At 43.1% G+C, this 18,500-nt stretch overlaps 1 protein-coding gene across 19 annotated transcripts in view; it reads right to left on the bottom strand.

Moving 5' to 3' along the window:
* The window catches only part of EPB41L1 (erythrocyte membrane protein band 4.1 like 1), a 105,579-nt gene extending 90,205 nt beyond the window's left edge, over positions 1 to 15,374 (bottom strand). For 8 of the 19 annotated variants that reach the window (XM_031953934.1, XM_031953939.1, XM_031953942.1 and 5 more), the window contains exon 1: positions 14,751 to 14,899. The gene's annotated coding sequence lies outside the window, so the exon portion shown is untranslated. Of the gene's footprint in view, positions 1 to 14,750; positions 14,900 to 15,142 lie in introns of those variants that run through there. The other 11 variants (XM_031953946.1, XM_031953951.1, XM_031953948.1 and 8 more) reach the window with 3 other exon arrangements.
* Positions 15,375 to 18,500: the final 3,126 nt, after the last annotated feature.

The following is an 18,500-nucleotide window of genomic DNA, read 5'->3' as shown; positions in this document are numbered from 1 at the left end:
GACCTCATCATCACCACTATTGTCACCATTCTAACTAGCATTTATATTGAGCTTCAAGGATTGCCAAGCACTTTACAGATAGCTCATTTTATTGCTGCAACAATCCTAGGAGTAGGTGTTATTATTATCTATTTCATGCTTAGACAGACTAATGTACTTTATAAGCATGAAGTACATTAGTCTAAGTACATAAGCATGAAATCATTTTGCCTCCCTTGCCTTAGTTTCCCATTCTGTGAATTGGGGATAATCTGTCCCTTGTATGTAATCTGTTCCAAGACACAAGAGTCTTTACTGTTGAGGAAGCCTGGAGCAACTAGTCTGCATAATTCCATTAACTTTATTATTATTATATGCAAAGTTGCATTGCAGGTCAAGGTCTGAGATGATATTTCATATCTGAAAGTCTTAGACAATCAAGTTCTCTATTTGATTTTTTACAATAAACCTACCAAGAAGGCAGGACAGGCTTCATTCAATATCCCCATATCTTCTTTTCTCAGGAAATCTTGGATAGCTAAGATTTACCCAAGTACCAGGGGAGTTCTAAGTTGCAGAACCAAGGCTCAGGTGGGTATCTATTGATAATTGATACTCTTGCCATGGTGTCCCAAGGCAATGTCCACTCTCAGAATCCTGTGATATGCCCATTAATCACCCCTCCTCTACATATCCTGCCAATGCCCTGGTGCCCCTACACTCTCCTGTTCACCCAACAGGTTTCTCTAGACCAGAGGGAGACAATGTTCTTGTACCAAGTCCAATGACCTCAAGAGGTCCCTGAACAATGTTCCCTTCTGGGTCAATCAGTCAAGACCCTTTATTTTACAAATGCAGAGACCAAGATTCAGAGAAAGGTAGGGCCCTAATCAAGGTTACATAACAGGTTAACACCAGTACTAAGATAAAAGTTTCTTCAGCCCGAGATCTAAATGCCCACCGCTCCTTATTCTAGCACAGTAGAACCATCTCCCTTATACAGGAGTCAGAAAGAGTTGTAATACTGCCCCAAATGCTCTCTAGCTGGATGACCCTGAACAAGTCACCTAACCTCTCCTTACTTATAAAATGGAGACAATGGAGAGTTGATGTGAAGATCAAACAAGAAAACACATGCTTACAAAGCACCTTGCAAAACATAATATATCAAATGATTAATTATTATGATTATGATTATATTCATCCTACCATTTCCAGGATAGAAAGATAATACCAGTTAAGTAGCTATTAAGTAAGACCTAGAAATGACCCCAGAGACTATTGAGTGAGTCCAATGTTCTGATTTAACAGATGAAGAAATTGAGGCTCAGAGAGAAAGGACTGATCTAAGGTCACAAAACCAGTTAGTGGCAAAAGCCAAGATGCAAACACCTGAAATTTTGGTCTGGGAATTCACCAGAGGTGTGTCCTAGAATATTTTATATAAGAGGAAACCAAGTTCCAGTGAGCAATTTGTCCCAGAAGCCAGTTAGCAAATTAGGAGCAGTCAGTCCTAGGACCCAGGTGTCCTGAAGAGAAGTCTGAGGTTCTCCCCATCTCCAGAGGCTTATTTTATGAATCTGAAGACAGGGAGTGGAGTGGAATACACCCAGGCTCCTGGATGGATCTCATAGACGGAATAATTCTTATAATTTCATAGCTGGGAGAACTCTCAGAACACATTTAACTCAACTCGACCTGGTGGAGAAATCTCCTCCATCACATTCCTCACAAAGAGCTGCTCAGTTTCCACTTAAGGGAAGCACACATTAGCTTGAGAAGCAGCCTTTTCACATGACTTCTAGAATAATACTCAAGCCACTGCTTTTCTCCAAGGGCTAATGGGATGAAATAAGCATTTATCAAATACCTATAATGTGCCAAAGGGAGGACTTTAATTTTACCTGATCCTCACAACAACCTTATATGGTAGGTGATATTGTCCTTATTTTAGATAAGGGATATTTTAGGGAAACTGAAGCAGAGAACAATTAAGTGACTTACCCAGGATCAGATAGCTAATAAGGATTTGAGATTGGATTTGAGGTCAAGTTTTCTTGATTCTAGATCTAGTATTCTAAACTACTGTACCATCTAACTGCCTTTTCTGCAGATTAAAAAAAAAATGGATGAGCTGAATTTCCTTCTCCTTCCCTTCTCTCTTCTTCCCTCCCTCTGCTAGCCCAAATCCTCCCCTTCCTCCAAGATCCAGCTTAATATCCAACCTTCCCAGTTCTCCTTTCCACAGTATTAAGAAGGTATCAGATAGTATCTCTATAGGTCTGGCTCACCTTATTTTCCCAGCAATCAAACAGGACAGTCTCCTTCCTATTCTCCAGGATCCAAAGTACAATTAAGACTAAGTGCTTAATGAATAAATTAAAATTTTAGAATAAGAAGTAACTAAGGACCTAAAGTCAATCAGTATACATCTCCAGTCTTTCCTAGAGCTCTGCAAGTGCTCACACAATTCTACAGACTTCCTGAAACTATCTTGATCCTTTCCCTGTTCCTTCCCAGGGGCAAATTCTGTCCCATTTCTTTAAAAAAAAAAAAAAAAAAAAAAAAAAGAATGGAATTTTAGTATGTCAGCACTCTGAAATCTGGGTCCTGCTACTAGTTGACTATCTGTCTCTGGACTTTAGGTTGCCTCTGAGCAAATATAAGGGGAATTGTCAAGATTATCTCAGGGCCTTTTCACTTCTAACATGCCATAAGGCTATGATTTAATCCCTCTAGGACCAGTCATCAAATTCTGATGATATTCAGTGAAAGCACAATTCTGGATCATCAAAAGATAGCTACTCCATACTCAACAATCTTTGGATCCTGAAAGACAGAATGCCTGGGAGTCACTCTTTATCCTCTAACCATTTCCCTGACCTGGTCACTTCTGAAAGAGCCAACTACTGTGTTAGAGTTGCCTTGCTGAGGTTCTTTAAAAAATGTGAAAAAAATAATCCCTGCCCTGTTTCCCTCACCTGGCTTGGACACACTGTGTCTATGGAAACATGAACTATAACAGTAATGACACTAATCTATCCTGCTGGATTAGTTCAACCTTCCCAGGTAACATGGCCCAGTTTAAGAATGGCCTTCTAGAGACAGTTCTTTGGTTCAAAAAAGTGACTCCTCTTCCAGGAATTGTATCAAACAGGCCAGCTATCTAGAGGAAGATAGGCCATGTAAAGTTAACCTCTTACAGCTAAAATCCCACAGAAAGAGACCCAGGCAACCAAGAAAATCCTTTTTTTTTTTCCCCTGATAACTTCATTTCTCTCTTTTCCTATTCTCTTCACCAAAAGCCCCTTATCAGCCACAGTTCCAGGAGCTGGCCTGCAATCTGATGGGACTGGCTCAAGGGAAAGAAGAATGAGAGTCAACCAGAGAGGAATCAACCCTACAGGAAGGCAGCGAGTCCCGACCAGACAATACTGGGAGGCTCACTCTTCCCCACCTCCAGAGCAGTCTTCAATGTCAGCTTCTTTTCTTCAATGTTGTACAGTGAGGAAAATGATAGATTTGCAATCAAGGGAGTCGGAGGACCTTAATTTGAATCCTACTCTTAGTCTTTAGGTTTCAGTTTGTTCAACTATCAAATAAGGAACTTGGACTCAATGACTATGATAATGATAATAAGAAAAATAGCCAGTATTTATATAGCCTTTCTAATGCTGGTAAAAAAAAAAAAAAAATTAACACAACAAATATCTTTTATTCTCATAAATCTCTTGAAGGACAGGTGCTATTATCCTCATTTTACAAATGAGGAAAACTGAGGCACAGGGATGTTAAATGACTTATCCTGGACCATAGAACTTCCTTCTCCCCAGTCTGTCCTTCACTCTCTTAGTCAAGCTTTTGTTTGAGAGAAACTCTGCCCTAGCTTTGGATTAACAATTAACCTTGTTAACTCAAGAGTAGTTTCTGTTCCAGGCATGGCCCATCCCTGCTCCTGCGGAATTTTAGTCTGGGGGATAGGGAAAGAAGAAGCCAAGCTGTTCCCAACCCCTTTTCTCCTGAGGTGGTCTTATGGATCTGAGCCCCACTAGGCTATCCTTTGGTTGCTCAAACCCTCCAACAGATAATAGCCTAGAGACCCTTCTCAGATTGGTATCTGAAATCTCCATCAACCAGCCCCATCCAAATTGTCCCACCACCACCACTACCATTTCCTACACACACACACACACACACACACACACACACACACACACACCCCTCCCTCTCTTCCAGCATTTTTGGATGTTCCTAGTCTATCTCCCTGTTCCTCACTTTGTCTTAATCATTTTCCTCTATACCTCTTCTAGGAAGACAGAAGAAATCCATTTTGGACTTCTCAGTACAATTCCAGCCCTTAGTCTGTATTAGGTCTTTGAAAATCCCAGCCTCTCAAGGACAACACACAGTATGAAACCATGGCACGGAAATCAAGAAACCTAAAGAATTATGAGACTCTTGGAAAAGTCCCATTTCTACCCATTTCTGCACTTCCAACTCCTACCCTTTGACAGACTAGTGATTCCTTTGGAGTCCTTTTCAGAATAATGGTTTTAGGTACAAAAAATAAAATAAATAGAATTACAAAGGAACCCAATTAAAATGAAATACATTTATCAAAATATTATTTTAAAAAACACAAGTCTGCTAATCTCTGGTGGTCCCTAAGGTCCCTTCCATAATATTCTCAAATGCCATATTTTCTTCTGCTTGGTCCCTCCCCTCTCCCTTGTAATTTTCTGGTCCTTTGGGCTAGATTGAGCTATATGAAAGAAGGTAGAAGCAAACATAATTTTTGTTTTTTATATGTAAAATCATTTTAAACATTTTCATGTTAGTTATGTTGTGAAAGAAAAATCAGAACAAAAGGGAAAAACCACGAGAAAGAAAAAGCAAACCAAAAAAAAGGTGAAAATTGTATGCTTAGATCCACATTCAGTCTCCATAGTTCTCTCTCTGAATGCAGGTGGCATTTTCCATCGCAAATCTATTGGAATTATTTTGGAATAATGTATTTCTGAAAGAGCTAAGTCTATCATAGTTGGTCATCACATAATCTTGCTGTTACTGTATACAATGTTCTGATTCTGCTCACTTCATCAGCATTAATTCATGTAAGTTTTCCCAGACTTTTCTGAAATCAGCCTGCTCATCATTTCTTATAAAACAATAATATTCCATTACATTCATATACCATAACTTATTTATTTGGCCATTCCTCAACTGATGGGCATCCACTCAATTTATAATTTGTAAGCATATTTTTTTGGAATAGCAAAGAGCTCAAAGTATAAACAAATGGATCAGCCTAGAAAAACAGCTGCTGAAGGAAAGGATATTCCCCATGCCTGGTTCTGCTGGGCTCCTTCCTTCCTTCTACCCAGGCTCTCAGCTTCCTGGACACTAAATTAGCCCAGATTCTTCCCAACTGCATAGTGATGTGTTCCCCCACCATGAGAGTTACCACGTTTTAACAGGACCCTCACTGAACTCTGGCTAGCAAAGCCAACAAGACATAAGCACAGAAGAAGGACATCCATAACCATGCATTTTAAGTGTACTACAGTGAAGCCAAACAAGGTTTGATGTGAAAGCAAGGGAGCAAGACATATGAAGTCTTCATCTTTTATCCCCTATGCACAGCATAGGACTTGGGACATAAAAGGTACTTAAACATTTAGTAGTTTACAGATCAAAACTCAAAAGATGTGGAGTTAGAAAGCAACTATCTAATCCAAACTCCTCATATTATAATTGGAAAAACTGAGTCCCAGAGAGGCAAAGTAATTTGCCTAATCCAACTGAGAAGGTGAAAGTAGCATCTAAATTGGAATTTAAAGGATGGGCAGAATGTCAATGGACAAATATTGAGAGGATGGGATAACTCAGAAGGTGTGGATCAGCTTATCCCAATCTCTCTCTACTCCCAATTCTTTGCTAATGCTTCTTTCCCAGGTACTTATTTTGTCTGAATTCTGTATGTTATCATCTGTTTTCATTCAGATAGTCTCTACTCCTCCCCATTAATCTAGGTCAGAAAGGGAAGTTGGGTCAAATTGTAGAGGGCATTGGACACCAGTCTAATGAATGTGAACCTGATTGCACAGGTCAAAGGGAGGAATGAATAACAGCTCACATTCCCATAAGGCCTTTAAATCAATACAAAGCCTACAACAACTTTTATGCGACAAATAGAATGAGTGGCATTCTCCCCATTTTAAAGATGAGGAGAATGCATCTCAACAGCCCAAACCTAGTTAGCTTTTTTGATGTTAAATCTCTTGAGCTTTTCACTATGCTGGGTTTTCTCATTTCAAAAACTGAGGTTTTTGAGCAATGGAAATGACATGATCACAGAACTCAACATAGCCTTCTTAAGGGTCCTCCTACCCAGAGAGTAGCCACCACTTTGTGAGGGAGAAGAGAGCCAATTCAGGTAAGTCAGTGTCCTCTTCTTGCCTCATACTCCATGATGAAGAAAACTTATCTGAGCACTTCTCAGCCTGCTAGAAGATCTCAAAGCACTTGGCAGACTCCTCCCCTCCCCCAGCAATGGGACTTTTTTATTGGAGGTGGAGATCATTTGCTCAGGACTATGAGGGGAGGGAAGCCACTAGTGTTAGAGCTAAATGCCCAAATATTGGGGAGAATCCTAGGCTAGAGCCAGAAACCCAAACTCTCACCTGGAATCTGCTGCTGACTTCCTAAGTGACTTTGAACAACTCCCTTCCCTGGTTGGGTGTCCATTTTCTCATCATTAAAGTGAGAGGATTAGACTAAGAGGTAGGATGTTACATTAGAAATTAGAATGAGTACTGAATCTAGTCACAAGACCTGGATTTGAATCCTGCTGCTGTCTTTATTACATGAATAAGTTACTAAACTCCCTGGGCCTTAGTTTCCTCCTCTGTAAAATGAAGGGATTGGACTAGGTGATCCATAAGGTCCCTTCCACCTCTAAAACTATGACTTGATAACTGGATGATATCATTCAGCTCTATCTATTACATCCTTTTGGTCTATTACTTTAAAATTTAATTAAAAAAAAAAAAAAACAAAAGCAACCAGGATGTATTTAGGAAAGAAATACTTCTCATCCCCAACTCCTCTAAGAGCTTCTTACAGTAATACCAAAGGACTTCCAATTCCTGCCTTGAGCAGCCCAACCTTAATCGACCCCACAACCAGCTCAGGCCTTCAGCCCAGGCTACTCACTACCCCTCCTGATTTCTAATCCCAAAGAAAGAGTAGGAGAGTGGGCAGTCACAAGCAGTTTTCTGTCATGAGGGGGAAGGATTAGGTACATTCTGGATGACACCAGAGGAAAAATTAGGCCAGTTTGTTTAAAAAAAAAAAAGGGGGGGGGGGAGACAAGAAGGTATTGATAATTACAGGGAAGTGAATTTACTAACACATTTCTGTAGCTTTCCTCCCCATAGGTTGGTGTATTAGAAAGAACATAGAATTTGGAGTAAAAAAGCAAAACAAAACAACGACAAAAACACCTGCCATTTGAATTCAGGCTTCAGAATTAGATGCTGAGACTTTAGCAAAAGAGAGCTAACTTTGCTCCTAGCTATAAATTCTATAAAGCCTCCAAAATCCACTATAGCAAAGGTAAATTGCACAGACATCACTTCTCCACACTATATGAAAAGGAAAACAGAGCCTGGAAGCCTTAAGTCATGTGATAATTACCCTATAAGTTTGAGAAAGGTTTGGAACCTCAGTTAAGGGGATTTGGATTTAGAACTGCAAAGGATCTTTAAAAAGATCTAGTCCAGCTCTCTCATTTGACTAAAGAAATGGAGGCGATGAGGGAAAAGACTTGTTTAGTTGCCCAGGTAGCAGAAGTAAAATTCAAACTCAGTACCTTTGAGGCCAAATCAAAGGTTCCTCTCCATCACCACCCAGTATTCTCCTTCCCTTAATTCAACGAAGAAAAAGAATAATAATAAAATTTGTCCCCAACTCCCTCCCCTCCCCCCAAAAAAACCCAGAATGAGCTACCCCAATAGATAATGAAGTCCCTGTCACTAGAGGTCTCCAACTAAGAGATTCCCCAACCATTTTGTCAGGAATGTTACCTAGGGGCTACCTGCATCAGACAGAATTCTGGATTCACTTTGGGGCATTGTGGAAAGAATTACTAGTCAAAGAAGCTGGGCTTATTTCCCTTATCTGATGCTCTGTGTGTGACCTTGGACAAGCTTCTTTAAGTCTTAGTTTTTTCATCTGTAAGAAGAGTAGACTGGACTTGATGACTTCTAATGTCCCTTTAAGCTCTGAGTCTACAACCATGTGGTTACCACGGAGGTCCCTTCTAGCCCTGAGATTCTATGGTTCTAGGCAAAGGGGAGGGAACAGAGAAGGAAAAGAGGACTGTTTTCATTTGCGTAATAGAACAAGATGACTTGGCCCAAACACAGACAGGACAAAATGTCTCTTCTTTCTAATTCCTTCCTGAGGCCTTGAATATTCCTGAGGCCAGGGAAAGAAGGGAGGCTGGAAACAACCTTAACGAGATGCTCTCCTGTTTTAAATGAAGACATTCATGAAGAGAGTTACCTCAGCTCCAATCTCCTCCCCCTCACCCCTCCTCCATAAGCCTGGCAGAGGAAGTAACTGCAAGATTGATAACAGAACAACCTCCCCATTCACCAGCCTGGGTGAGAGAGGGAAAGGACAGAGGGTTCCCTTTCACCAGAGGCCCAGTCCCCTCTCCTGGCCAGGGGACCTAAAGGACAAAGGCCAGGTACTCGCACACCCAGCACCCCCACAAGGCACCACAACTATTCATAGGCATCCGCTAACACCTTCTGAAAGTAACACCAGACACTGGCTGTAAAGAGAGTGGGCCAAAAAAACTAGCTGTGATAGGGGACCAGTACCTCCCTGTCTGTGAAACCTTGGTTCCCTCTGCTGCTACATGAGAGGGGCTCCATTCTTTGAGGTTTCTTCCAGACCTAAAGTTCTATAATTCTTTGATGCACAACCTCTGAGCATAGTGAGAAGGCGTGCAGAGAAATGAAAGCTCAGAAAGAGAGTATTCAGGGATGCCTTCCAGGAGAAAACTTGATTAGGGCCGTCTATCCTTCACAAAGGTTGGAACTCATCTTTGACAGAAGGCACCAAGGACAGCTCAGTTTGATTCCACATGACTGACATCCCTTCCAAGCTTTGGGCTCAGTTCAAAGGCTAGGCAGACAGAGAAAACCCCAGGAGAGCCAAGCCCTGGGGAGGCTCAATTTTGAATAATCAATCTATCAATAAGTGCTTAATGAGGCTTTTACCACACACTACTCCCTGTGTAAAGCCCCAGAGATACTAAGAAAAAGCAAAAACAGTCCCTGCCCTCAAGAAGTTTACATGTTAATGGGCAGGACAAAAGATACATAAATAGATATAAACAAGATACATACAAAGAATATACATACCTTCATTCCAATTATGTGTTCAAAGTGGGGAATCAGGCCAGGGGGTGAGGGGACTGGGAAAGGTCTCCAACCTAGAGTTGAGCCTTAAAACCTAAGAAGCTAAGAGATGAGGAAGGAGGACATTCCAGTCATGCAAACAGCCAGTGCAAATGCAAAGACATGGGAGAGGGAGGATCAGGCATGAAGAGCACCAAGAATTCTAGTATAGCTGGAAGGAAGAATAGTAAAATAAAAGAATACTAGAAAGACAGGAAGGGGCCAGGTTGTAAACTGTTTTATATGCCAAAAAGAGGCGTTTATAGGGAGCACAAGTTCATGGAATAGTAGAGTGATATGGTCAGACCTGTACTTTAGGAAAATCAGTTTGGCAGTGTGTGTAAGAGATAAACTGAAGAAGGTGGGGAGGTAGGGAATCCAGCTCAGTTGGGAGGATATTTCAGTAGTCCAAGAGAGAGATGATGAGAGTGTGAACTCAGTAGAGGGGAATGATTCCCCCAGAGGGAACAAGGAAAATACACAGAGTAGACAGTCATAAAAAAGCAACGACTGTACGATCTAAAAAGTGAAACATCAAAGAAGTTCAGAGAAGGATTAAATGCTAGCTAGGTCCTATTTCCATATCACTTTGAGGTGTACAAAGGACTTTCCTTCCCATGGCCTTAGGAGGAAGACAGTAAATTTTCCTCATTTCAAAAAGGAAAAGTGACTGGCCCCACCCAGTCAGATAGCTAACAAGTGTGCTGAAACCAAGACAGGAATATACACATCTTCTAACTTCAAGTTCAATGTCTGGGGGAACAGTTTCTGAAGACTTCCAGAAAAAAAGGCAAAGCTTAAATAGTCTTTGAAGGAAGGATAGAAATGAGGTAGAAGGAAACTATTTTCACCTTTGTTGGAGTTTCCCATTACAGAAGAGATCTGGACTGAGCCCCCCCTACACTCTCATCCTCCATGGGAAGAGACCACTGGTCTCCCAGACATTCAGAAACATAAAATTATAGATTTAGTGCTGGAACAAACCATAGAGCCATATAGTCCAACTGCTTCAGTTTATAGATGAGGAAGGCTTAGATGTTATTGATTTACCTAAAGTTTCAAGCTAGAATATTAAAAGTGGGATTTCAAATTAGGTTTTTCGGACCCCCAAGTCTAGTGCTCTGTTCATTAGCCCATACTGCCTACTTGATGGGAACCTCTTACTCAGCACTGCTCCTCCCTCCTCTTTCCACAAGGGACAAAATGGCTCTAGATGGGAGTGGACAGATTATATTACAAGGATTTCTGTACTACCCCCTTTCCTGGGTATTAATGGGGAGGATGGTAAGCAGGCACGTTTTGAAAGAGGGGAAATGATATTTCAGGGACCAGAAACCTAGCCTTAGGTTCTGGCTCTCAAGCTTTGGGATCCAGGGCCAATCACATGAGTGAGAAGGGAATCTTAGGTGTATGAGAGGGAGGAGAACAGCATAACCTGGATATTGGCTGAAGGCAGTCACTAAGAAGAAAGAGGGATGGCTTCATCCTTAGCAAACAAAAGTTACTAAGGAAAGAATCCTAAAATCAGAATGTTTGATTAGTTAATATAACGCTCATTTTAAAGGGCCTGATGCAATGGAAAGCATACTTAATCTGAGGCCAAAGGGTCCAGGTTTGAATCCTGGTTCCCATGTGACCTCACAGCCTTTAGATCTCATTTTCATTTGTATACCACATACAGACAGATACTCCTCATGCACAAAGACACATGGTTACAAAGATTCATCACTCACTCATGTCTTTCAACATGAAAAAAGGCAGGGAGGGGATTCTAGGGATACCAGGAATGGGGACACTGACCCTTTAAGAGGGCAAGTCCCACTAAGACCAGGAAAGGTGACTGAAGCCCCACAGCTAGAATTCAGTCTGGAGCCAAGAACTAGAGGCATCCTCCAACCCAAAATCCTAGTTCTTGCACTTTGCAAGGAGTGGGGAAGAAGGTGACTAGTAGTTTAAAGTTCCTTCAGACTTTAGAAGTATGATCCTATGATCTTATCTCTTGGGCCTTGGTTGCTTCATTCATAAAATTGGACTAGATCCCTTCCTACTTTAAATCTAGAATCAATTTCTTTGATTCTAGTCCAATGTCACTACACTACATGCTTCTTCCAATAAAATCAATAGAAATGTCATAGAAACAGAGACTCCATTCTCAGTCACACTAGTCCAACCAGTTCCTAAGCATGAATCCTCTCTACAATATCCCCAATAAGTGGTCATCTAGCCTCCATTTAAAGACACCTAGTAATAAGGCATTCCTTGCCTCCTAAGCTCCATATTTCTTGGACAGCATTGCCTTCTTATAAGCTGCTGTCTTCCTGTAATTTTTACCCAACGAATCTAATTTTGCCCTTCCTCCCCAAGACATCCCTCTAGATACTTGAAGACACCTATGTCCCTTCTAAGTCTCTTCTTCAAGCTAAATGGCCTCAGTTTCTTTAAAGTTCTCCATAATGACATAAGTTTAAGCCCCATTCACTATACTGTTTGCCTTCCTCTGGGCAAGTTCCAGAACTGGATGCTACACTTCAGATGAAATCTGACCAAAGTAGAGGACAAAAAGACCACAACCACTTAATTCAGGAAACTTTTTCTATTATGCAGACCAAGCTCTTTGAGCTCCTAGAAAACTCCCCCGATCTCTTCAAACAGGGATTTTTGTCTAATCAGATTACCTTCATTCTGTATACTTGATTTTTTGAACCCAATTTAGAATTTTACATTTATCCCTATTTAATTCCATTTTATTAAATTATTCTAATCCAGAGGTTCTTATGTATTCATGTATTTATTTTGCATGGGCCCTTTCAGCAATCTAGAATGTCTATGGGTGCCATTCTCAGAATGCTTTTAGATACATAAAGTAAAACACAGGATTGTAAAAGAAACCAATTATATTGAAATAGGGTTATGAATCAAAAAAAAAAAAAAAGTTCACAGATCCTGGATAAAGAACTCCTGGTCTAATTTGTCAATCTTTTTAAGATTGACTCTATTATGTTAGCTCTCCATCCCAGCTTCTAACCACCGGCTAATCTCTAAAGTGTTATCTTTGCTCCAAGGTGCTCAGCTCTATGCTTGGGGCTAGTAAGGAGTCCAAGGAATGAAGAGCCTCCAGGAATTTCTCATCACACAACATGTCACTTAAGTGCTAGTTAGCAAATGTAGTTTAGATAACAGTGCTTACTTCTATGTGGGATGGTCAAGATTTCATGAAGCAGATAGAATTTGAGCAATAGAAAGTTTGCTTGAGACTCAGAAGAAAAACCAGTTCTATTTAGAGCCCTATAAAGAGGTATTGGCCTAAGTCAAGCCACTCCAGACCCTTAGTCTACAATAAATTTCCGGGGTCCAGGGAAAGTGAAAAGGGCCCCTAAATGATTTCAGTAACTCTATTAGGTTGAGGTGACTGAGCTATTCTGACAGATACATGCCCTGATCACAACCTGGTCAGACAAAGACCCCAACTAGAACCCTACAACATATACTCCTTTGGGAAACAAAGCATTTCAGTGTTGGAACTAAGCCAATCTTTAGAGTCCACCAAGTCCAACTCTTTCATCTTACAGATGGGGAAAGTAAGATCAGGAGGGAAAAACATTTTTTTCAAGGTCAAAGACTTAGTAGCAAAGAGAGGACTAGCATCCAAGTCATTATCCCCTTAACCTTTTCATGCCTCATTTTCTTCAACTATAAAAGAGAGAAGCTGGACAAGATGGACTAAGGTCTCTTCTTGCTCTAAATCTAGGAACTTGCCATCCTAGGAAAACCTAACATATAGGAAAGGTCACCAGGCCCCGCTTAATATTCATTTATACTTAATGCCATTCATGAAGTTTGCTCTTTCCTTCCTAAACCAACATTTAAATGGTTTGAGAAGCACACACACACACACACACACACACACACACACACAGAGAGATGGCCCTCGTATAGAGAAGAGAATTCTATTCTAAAAGCCTCCAGGACCCCAATAATGTAGGGGAAAAGAAGCTTGAATCCTGAATCCATCCCAGGTACCTTCCAGAGGCCAACTCAGTACAACTGTGGCCAACAAGGGGAAAAATACCTCTCCTCACATAGATACCCACAGAGATGTCACCCCTCTCTTTACAGATACTGGCATTACATACACACTCCTCATGCACAAAGACACATATGCATACAAAGATACACTACTCTCAACCTTTTCAACGTGAAAAAAACAGGCAGGAAAAGGTGGGGGTGGGATTTTGGAGATGAAAGGAATGGGAACACTGGCCCTTTAAGAGGGCGAGTCTTACTAGGACCAGGAAAGGTGACCGCAGCCCCAAAGCTAGAACCCGGCCTGAGGCCAAGAGCTAGAGGAGTCCCCCAACCCAAAATCCCAGTTCTAGCCCCTTCCGAGGGGACCGGGTGACCAGTAGTCACCCGCTCTGGCCGAGAGGCGGGCCCCCTCCGTGGGCGGAGCCCCCGCAGGTGTAGAGTAGGAAAGGCCCCCCTCTTCTCCCACCCCACCCTACCCCACCCACATAAATGATTTCCCCCAGGCCAGGGAGCACCCGACCCAAAGGTTGTGCCTCTAATCCCCGCCCCCGGGCGTCTGCAGGGTCTCCCCGAGAGGGCTCTGCAACCACCTCCATCAGCCCCTCCCACACAACCCCCCAATTCTCAAGCAGCCAAGCCCGCTAAGCTTTCCCATACACACAGCCCACCCCAAACCTCCAACGCCCACCCCTACCAAACACACGGGAACCGTCGGCTGGGTCTCTCAAAGGGGCCCTGCGGCTGTCTTCCCTAAAGCCTCCCCAAACCTCCGGGCACACACAATTCTCAATCTCTACCCACAGCCACCGCCCTCCCAATGCTTTCCCCAAAGCCCCCCAATCTCTCAAATCTTCTACCAAACCCCAACCACCTCAGACAACCATTGCGCTCCTGAAACCTTCCAGACTCCCCCTCCCCTATAATGTCCCTCAAATCCACAGCTCCATAACCTCCGAGCCCCCCAACCTCTCACCGAGCCCCCCTCGCAACACATACACCGCCCATCGGTGAGGAGACAAAGCCACAGACACAGAGAATCACACGGAAACACAGACACAAGCTGTCACACACACACACACCCCGCTGGTTCCGAAAGAACGGAGGAGAGCCCCCAATCCCAGGCTTTGGGTCCAGGCCTGTCACCCCCATCTCTGCGGCGCGCACCGTCCCCTCCCCCCCCCAAGTGGAACCTGGGCCGCCCCTCGCGGTGTCTGAAGGAGGGTGCGGGGAGACGCCCCGGGGGAGGCGAAGGGTGGGGGTGGGGAAGCTGACCTGTCCGCGGTCCAGCCTCCGACTGTCCAGCGTCCGGGACAGCGACGTTCCCGCAGCGACTCCGGCCGGAGGGACCCAGGCTCCGGGGCTCCTAGCCTCGCCTGCGCTGCGCAGAAATGGCCCGCCCCGTCGGTGCGCAGCGGGCCCCCCCTCCCTCTGCCCCGCCCGCCGCGCACACCCCCGTCCCCCTCCCCCAGGGCCCCGCCCCGGACCCTCCCCCCGAGAGCCGGGTAGGCGAGCGCAGGCGCCGAGGAACTGCGGCGGCGGCGGGCCGGGCTCTGGCCGTGAGTCAGAGCAGGGGGATGCGGCCCGAGGACCAGCGCGGGAGCTGCCTGTGTCCCCAGAGACCTGAGAGTCTTAAGCCCGATCCCTAGGCGCTCCTCCTAGCTTACCTGGGCTGCAAGCGCAAGGCCGTTCTAGGCTTCCGGCTGCGAGATAAAGAGAGCCAAAGATTCGGCCCCAGTGGGCCCCTCCCTCCTCTGCCGCGCCCCCCTTTCTCGGGGAGGGGGGGAATCCTGCTAGAAATGCCCCGCCCCTTCTCGGGTAAAACCCGGGGGATCCCCAGCTCTGGCTTTTGGCCGGTACTAGGTAGCTCCTTGCCCCCACGAGTTCACAATCCCGGACCAGGCCTTCCACAAACCCACTGGAGTCTACACTGGTTAGTGGCCTGGCTCCAGGCTGTGGACCTGTCTATGAGTTCTCCGGTCTTTCTTCTCTGGACTCCTCCCCACGTTCCCCCACCATCTCCACGAAGACGCCTTTCCCCTCCTTTTCCCTCCCCCCATCATACCCTTCTTATCTGTCACAGTCCTAGGAATTCCCCAAAGATGCGTAGCATTCCAGAGACCACTGAATCCAAGTCTCTCTTTTTACAATCGGACAAACTGAGGTGTAGAAAGGAAAAGGGATTTTGTCATGATCTTGGAGCAAAGTGATATTAGAGCCAGAATTTGAAAGCAGATCTCCCCACTCTCAGCCCAAGACTCTTTCCCCTGCATCTTATTATCTGTGTAATCTCCCTGTGTCTACAGATCGTGCTTAGCAAGGTTTGGCTGAAGGAACTAGAGCTATTTATCCTTTAAAAAGGAAGACAGCATAAATGTCTTCAAATATTTGATAGTTTGATGGATCTTTAGGTGAAAGAGGGATTGGACTTGTTCTGCTTGTTGGAGAGAAGAAGGGGAGGGAAGGTTAGAAACAGGAAAAATGAATAGAAGCTGGAGGTAGGCAAATTTCAGCTTGATTTAAAGGAAGTTTTCAAGTGACCCAAACTAGCCCAAAGTAGTATGGAGCTGCTTTAGAAGATATTGTACTCCTTCTTACAGGAAGCCTTACCTGGATGATGGACACTCACTGGGATGTTGTATTAAATTCTCAGTCAAGTACAAGTTGGACTAACCTCTGAGATTTCTTCCAACGCTGAGTTTCTTAGCGATTCTGGCTTATCCCACCTTGTCATGCCTTTCCATCTGTCTTCCATGCCTGGAACCAATAGAATGTAAATTCTTTGAGGGCAGGAACTATTTGTTTTATCATTATATCCCCAGTTCAGGACTTGGCACATAGTAGATGTTTAGTAAAGGCTTATTGATTTATATGCTCCCTCTTCATCTGACATTACTGAAAGCCTTTCTTTACTTCAAGGTCAAGTGAATATATAGATGCCATCTCTTCCATGAAGCCTGTCTTGAACGAACAGGTACCAAGATTTCCCCCAGCTCAGACTCTCTACAGCACTTCTCCTTTGCACCTACCTCTCTCTCCTATGTACAGCATCCTATTATTAGCAAAAGTATTCTGGAAGATCTGGGTTCAAATGTTGCCTCTGAAACTACCTATATCACCTTGGACAAGTTACCTAACAACCAATGTTGGCCTTGGTTTCTTCAATCAGTAACTCTTTAGTAAGAGGACTGGACTATGAGAGCTTTTTAAGGACCTTTTCAGCTCTAGAGCTATATCAATTAACAGTTATTTGGATCTATCTTTCCCCTATTAGGTTAGGTTAAAAACTACTTGAGGTGAGAAGCATCATTCTATCTATGTATGTATTCCTGCTCTGAAAATCATCCATACTTCCAGTCACACCTGGGAAAAGGAAAGAGACATATTGCCTTCTCTTCCCTCTGCTCAAAATAATAGTATCTCACTTTGGAGACTGGTAGGGATAGGACAAAGCTGTCCAGGAGACAAAAAGAAATAGTATTCAATGTCCCTTAACAAGGAATAAGGCAAGGGGAACTGGTTCCTAGGAAACCTCACCCAAATTAATCCTTAGCCCTGCCACCCATTATTTGTTTCTACTCTTTGCCCTAGTCCTGGTTCTTAAGGCACAATAGAAGGCACAAGCTTGGGTTAATGACATAGTTACCTCCCAGGTCTTACTAAACTCAGCCCAAAGCAGTGAGAAAAAAAGATTCAGAATCAGAACTGACTGAGAGGGGCAAAAAGAGAGAAAGAGATTGGACCACAGAGCTTCCTTCTTCCCTCAAAGTGACAAAAAGTTGAACAGACATTTGTAGTCTAGGGTGGAACTTTGTGAACCCAGACTTTTGAGAACCCAGAACCCACTTTCCTTCTCTGGGCCTTAGTTTCCCCATTTATAAAATAAGAGGACTAACATAATTTAAAACTAGAAGTTCTTTTTTTCTTTTTTTTAATAATATCTTTTTATTTTTGAAATGCATGCAAAGATAGTTCTCAACATTCATCTTTGCAAAACCTTGTTTTCCAAATGTTACTCCCTTCCTTCCCCCCCCAAATCATGCTGCACAAGAAAAATTAGATCAGAAATGGAAAAAAAAAATAAGAAAGAAGGAAGGAAAGAAAAAAGCAAGCAAACAACAACAACAAAAGGTGAAAACACTATATTGTGATCCACATTTAGTCCCCATAGTCTTCTTTCTGTATGCAGATGGCTTTCTCCATCAGGAGTCTATTAGAACTAGCCTGAATCACCTCATTGTTGAAAAGAACCATGTCTATCAGAGTTGATCATCACATACTTTTGTTATTACTGTGTACAATGTTCTCTTGGTTCTACTCACTTCACTCAGCATCAGTTCATGTTGAGTCTTTCCAGGCCTTTCTGAAATCATCCTGCTGGTCATTTCTTACAGAACAGTAATATTCCATAACATTCACATACCATAACTTATTCAGCCATTGTAAAGGACCATGCCTAAGTAAAGGAGCAGGTCAATTCTCTGAGAGCCTCCACAGCTGTGAGTCATAACACTTGAAGGAGTTGCAAAGCAGCCTTTGCAGAGACAAGAGGGAAGAGGAGAGAGTTCAGAGAATGCAACTGCCTCTCAGTCTCCTTATATCATCATCATCCTCTCATATGAAGAGATCCATTCTATAGGTTTGAGTTAGACCTTCAGTAGCCACAGGCAGGTGGCTCCCATATCTCAACAAGATATTCCCCAACTGATGGACGTCCACTCAGTTTTAGCTCCTTGCCACTAAAAAAGGGTTGCTACAAATACTTTTGCATATGTGAGTCCTTTTCCTTTTTTTTTTTTATGATGTCTTTGGAATACAGAACCATTAGAGACAGTGTTGAATTAAAGGCTACGGAATTTGATAGCTCTTTGATCATAGTTCCAAATTGCTCTTCAGAATGGCTGGATCAGTTCACAACTCCACCAATAATATCTTAGTATCCCAGTTTTCCCACATCCTCTCCAACATTTATTATTCTCTTTTTCTGTCATTTTAGCCAATCTGAGAGGTGTATGGTGGTACCTC

This window comes from Sarcophilus harrisii, chromosome 2 (assembly GCF_902635505.1).
Source record: "Sarcophilus harrisii chromosome 2, mSarHar1.11, whole genome shotgun sequence".
NCBI classification, from domain to species: domain Eukaryota; kingdom Metazoa; phylum Chordata; class Mammalia; order Dasyuromorphia; family Dasyuridae; genus Sarcophilus; species Sarcophilus harrisii.
This window is presented reverse-complemented; position numbering and strand designations above follow the sequence as displayed.